Source organism: Alligator sinensis, unplaced genomic scaffold (assembly GCF_000455745.1).
Source record: "Alligator sinensis unplaced genomic scaffold, ASM45574v1 scaffold100_1, whole genome shotgun sequence".
NCBI lineage: Eukaryota > Metazoa > Chordata > Crocodylia > Alligatoridae > Alligator > Alligator sinensis.
Genome location: NW_005842193.1, coordinates 1614646 through 1619424, shown reverse-complemented (window position 1 = coordinate 1619424; position 4779 = coordinate 1614646). Strand labels below are relative to the sequence as shown.

The 4779-nt window shown below is 45.1% G+C and overlaps 1 protein-coding gene across 1 annotated transcript in view; it reads left to right on the top strand.

Moving 5' to 3' along the window:
* CDHR3 (cadherin related family member 3) overlaps window positions 1–4779 on the top strand; it is a 72713-nt gene that overhangs the window by 27749 nt on the left and 40185 nt on the right. The window lies entirely within an intron of this gene.

Sequence of the window (4779 nt, the reverse complement as noted above, 5' to 3'; positions counted from 1 at the left end):
GGAAATTCAAGTTTTTCTTGAAAGGCTTTGCATATCAGCAAAAATTTTGGAAGAGGAATTTTCTTGCAGATAAGGAAAAAAATAACAGCACTTACTTCAGAAACTGTTGCTTTGAGAAAAAAGAAACAGCACAATCTAGAACAGAAACTTGAGGTGTCACTTCAGCTTGGAACATTTTTTTTTAAATGGAATTCATGAGGTTTTTGCTCAATCACACTCCCATTGAAGTCAGTGTGGATTTGACTAAGTAAGGCAGGAAATAACCTGCCAAGATTTAACCTAAGATTACTATTGTCAATGAGAGAAAACATAGCTGCTGAGAACGTTTCATTTTCTATACAAAAATCTTTGAACCTGTAACAAATACCAGTTATAATCATAGAATCATAGGGCTGGAAGGGACCTCGAAGGATCATTGGGTGCAGCCCCCTGCAAGAGCAGGAAAGGGATCTGGGGGTCAGGTGATCCCAGCCAGGTGACCATCCAGTCTTCTCCTGAAGACCTCTAGGGTAAATGATTGCACCACCTCTGAAGGAAGCTTGTTCCATAGTCTGGACACCCTAGTTGTGAAGAAGTTTTTCCTAATGTGAACAGTTGTTCACCGAGCCCCTGATATATGCCTTGGATATAGCGGTAATCTGCAATCAGGTCCCCTCTCAGCCTTCTTTTCTTTAGGCTGAAGAGTCCGAGATCCCTCAGTCTCTCTTCGTATGACTTGCCATGCAAGTCCCTGATCATATGGGTAGCCCTTCTCTGGACCCTCTTGAGCTTTAGCATGTCCTCGTTGAAGTGCAATGCCCAGAATGGGACGCAATACTCCAGCTGCAGCCACACCAATGTTGAGTAAAGCAGGAGAATCACTACTTTGGTTTTACTGGAGATGCATTGATTCATGCATGCCAGAGTTTTATTGGCCCTAGCAGCTACTGCGTTGCATTGTTGACTCATATTCATACTGGGGTCTATTGTTACCCCCAGATCCCTTTCATTCATAGTGCTGGTCAGGTTAGCAATGCCCAGCGTGTAGGTGTGCTGGGGGTTCTTCCTTCCCAGATGCAGCCCTTGACATTTCTCTATGTTGAACCTCATCTTGTTCCATTCTGCCCAACATGTCAGCCTGTCTAGGTCTGCTTGTATCTGTAGCCTATCTGCGGGTGTATCTGCACAACCCCATATCTTGGTGTTGTCCATGAACTTGGCCAAGGGGCTTTTCACCCCCTCATCCAAGTCATTGAAAAAGATGTTGAAGAGCACTGAGCCAAGTACCAACCCCTGGGGTATGCTGCTGCCCACATCTCACCAGGACAACACCAATCCATTTATTTGGACTCTCTGCATCCTACACTGCAACCAGTTTAACACCCACTTGATAGTCCGGCAGTTGAGCCCAATATCTTCCAGTTTTCTGATCAGTACCTCATGGGATACCAGGCCACAGGCTTTCTGGAAGTCGAGGTATATGATGTCAACCACTTCTCTCTCATCCAGCTGACTAGTCACATGATCATAGAAAGAAATGAGGTTGATCAGACAAGATCTACCTGCGATGAAGCTGTTGGCTACAAAACACCAACTCAAAGTATCATCATAAAATTCTAGTTTATTGGACGGATGCAAAAGTCAGACCATAAACCTTGGTGCTGATCCCCTCAAACACACACACATTCACATACGCACACACATACTCACAGTACCTAGCTATGAACACTAAGCACCGGTATCAAGATATACCTATCCCCAAGCACTGGAGTCTGCTGTCAGTGGTCAGTCAAAGAATCTTTCAGTGCGATGTTGCTTCAGAAGAGGGTTGCCAGCTGGTCCTTCTGATTGGACAGTCAGGGTGCTGGTCAGGTCAAAGAGGGTGCTACTGGGAGTCATTCTTTGCTGCCTTTTATCCCTCTCTGGCAGACTTTGGTGACTCCCCAATTCTCGGGCTTACCCAATTCAGGGGTCGTTGACTTCGAGGGACGTTCCTCTTGGTAGCTGCTGGATGGCAGCTGTCAGCCCCAGGGGTCACGTCCGCAGGTACGTGCAGTCTCAGGAGTGCACTGATGAATTTTGATTGATTAACTGCCATGATGAATAGAGCTCTGGAAGTGGTTGATCAGGGGGTATTTCAGCCCCAAGGGTCTGTTTCCAGTGTTGATTAGTTCAAACCGGGGCTTCCACACCCTTAACAGTTAAGTTTCAGGGAGTTCCTGGCTCTGTATTGATTCTTTCCTCTTCTTGGTCTGTAGTTTTGTAGGTGTTAATTGCCGCTCATTAACTTGTTTATCCAGACTAGCTACTGTGTTACACAATCAACCATGATTTCTTCAGGGACTGGCTCCATACAGAGATTCCTGCTCTTGCTAACATTGTTACATAGTACAACTGACTTCTAAACTTAAAGTACATTTGTAAAAGCATCTACAAGCTCTATTTTCACTACAAGTACACATTATATAAACATAATAATAATAATAATAATAATAATATAATAAAAGAAAGAGAGAGAGGAAGGAAGAAAATGTAGAAAAGAGAAAGCATCCCCAAAAGGGGGCAAATACTGCAAAAGGGGCTTTTGCCATATGGAGGAACTTCACATTTGAGGGGAGGCGGGGGGCGGGCAAAAAGGTTTCTTGCTATAAAGCCATGCTGGCTGTCATTTAGTATCATGCCTTCTGCAAGTTTGTCATATATAGCCTCTTTGATGAATGTATCTAGGATTTTCCCTGGAATAGAAGTTAAGCTAATTGGCCTGTAGTTTCCCAGGTCCTCACGCTTCCCCTTCTTGAAGATGGGCACAACAGTGGCCCTCTTCCAGTTCTCTGGGATTTCTCTAGAGGCCCATGATTTTCAAAAGACCTTTGCCAGGGGCTCTGCGATTACTTTGGCCAACACTTGCAGCACTCTTGGGTGGAGTTCATCTGGTCCTGCTGATTTATATACATCTAATTTCTGTAACTGATCATACACCAGTTCTATTGCAATGGTGGGAATGGTGTTAATCCCACCCTGCTCATTCTGTGCCCTACCTGGAGTGTTGTTCCCTTTGGTCTTGTGAAAGACTGAGGCAAAGTAGTCATTTAGGAGTTCTGTTTTTTTCCTGAGTGGTAGTGACCAGGTATCCTGAGGCATTGAGCAGCGGCCCCACACTCACATTAGTTTTTCTTTTAGCCCCTATGTAGCTAAAGGACTTCTTGTTGTCCTTGATTCTTGTAGCTAGTTTTAGTTCAGTTTCTGCCTTAGCTTGCCTAATCTGGTTTTGACAAGTGAGGGCCATTGTCAAGTGTCTCTAGTGGGTTATGGAATAGAGAAGATCCCACACAATTTACTGATTCATTTGATGCACTGACCGGGGAAATTTTCAGCTAATTGCACGATTTCACAATGATTTCACACTTAATTTATACAACACAATTTTATTTTAAGAAATACCATAAACATAAAAAACATAATAACTATATATATGGAACAATACTCTAAATGCAGTTCTTTAAAACAATTACAACTACAACTAACTATATAATTTGAACCAGAAAAGTTATTACTATATTATACTTACAATCCTAGAATTCCGAGAAGCCAAACACCTAAATATGGTTTCATTCCTCAGTAGTACAATTTAATGGGTTGGCCTCAGTAGTATGGTTCAATGGGATGGCCTCAGCAGTGATAGGAACAAGTCCCCTTCCTTCAGTCCCACTCGGGTGCTCCGCGGCTTCAGTATGAACTAAGAGATTTGTGTTCATGGAGAGGGTGGTTCAGGTGATCAGTCTGATCTGGCCTACACTTGTGATTCTTTCTTCGTTGTTCTGCAAGTGAGGTTATCTCCAAATTGGGACTGTAGGTTACAGTTTTTATTGGGTGAGTTGCTGTCTTAGGCACCTCCTGCCCAAACCTGTCACTACTCCCACATTTGGGCTCAGATCTTACTCAACAGATTTTTTGCTAGGTGGTCAGTTTGTCTTCCACAGTGGAATTTGTCCGCTGACTATTTAGTTTAATCTTAAATTTTTGCTTTGGAAGATTTTCCATACCACTGCGGTGACCTTTCTTTTACAACCCCCTTTCAAAAGGCTTCTAGGGTTTTGATCTCTCAGAATATTTGCTTAAGGGTCGTTTTTTCTCTGGTCCTTAGGATAACTTGTTAAAGGCCTCTAGAGATAAGATCGAGGAGCCAAGTGTGGAGCTTGCGCCCTCTCTCCATCCAGTCTATCGGGGTGTTGCCCCTCCCCTCAACTCGTCTGCCACGACTTGGATGTTAAAATACACATTAAGAGGGGTCTACAGTGGAGATCTTTATCTTGGATGAGCCTCCCGATAGACGGTGGTACTCACGGTCGTCCGACACGGTGTTCCATGGGGCTCCGCCTCCCCTACACCCCGTCCACGTGCCAGCTGCTGGGTGATGCGTTCTAGATGTTTCCAGGCCTCGTATGACGGCCTCAGACCGGTTCTCCGGTCCCCGGTCACTCTCCCTCCTTCTTGGAGAGATTTCTCTTTTTTTTCTATTTTTTACAGAAAATACTCCTCCGAGTTAGGAGCTGCAAGGTGATCCCCCTGATTCCAGCTCCCTCCTGGATCCTCAGCTGTCTCCTCTCCCCTGCCAAAAGCAGGGAGCTCCCTTGCCTCCTGAGCACAAGCCACTTCAGGAGACTGAGAGCGCGCCTCAGCTTGCACTCTCTGTCTGCCTCCTGCTCTGCCTACCACAGAAGGCTTAAAGCTCTTCCCCAAGCTGCCTGCTTGAGACCCGCAGGCTGAGTCCTCTCCTCTCCGTGCCAGAGTTTGCCGCCC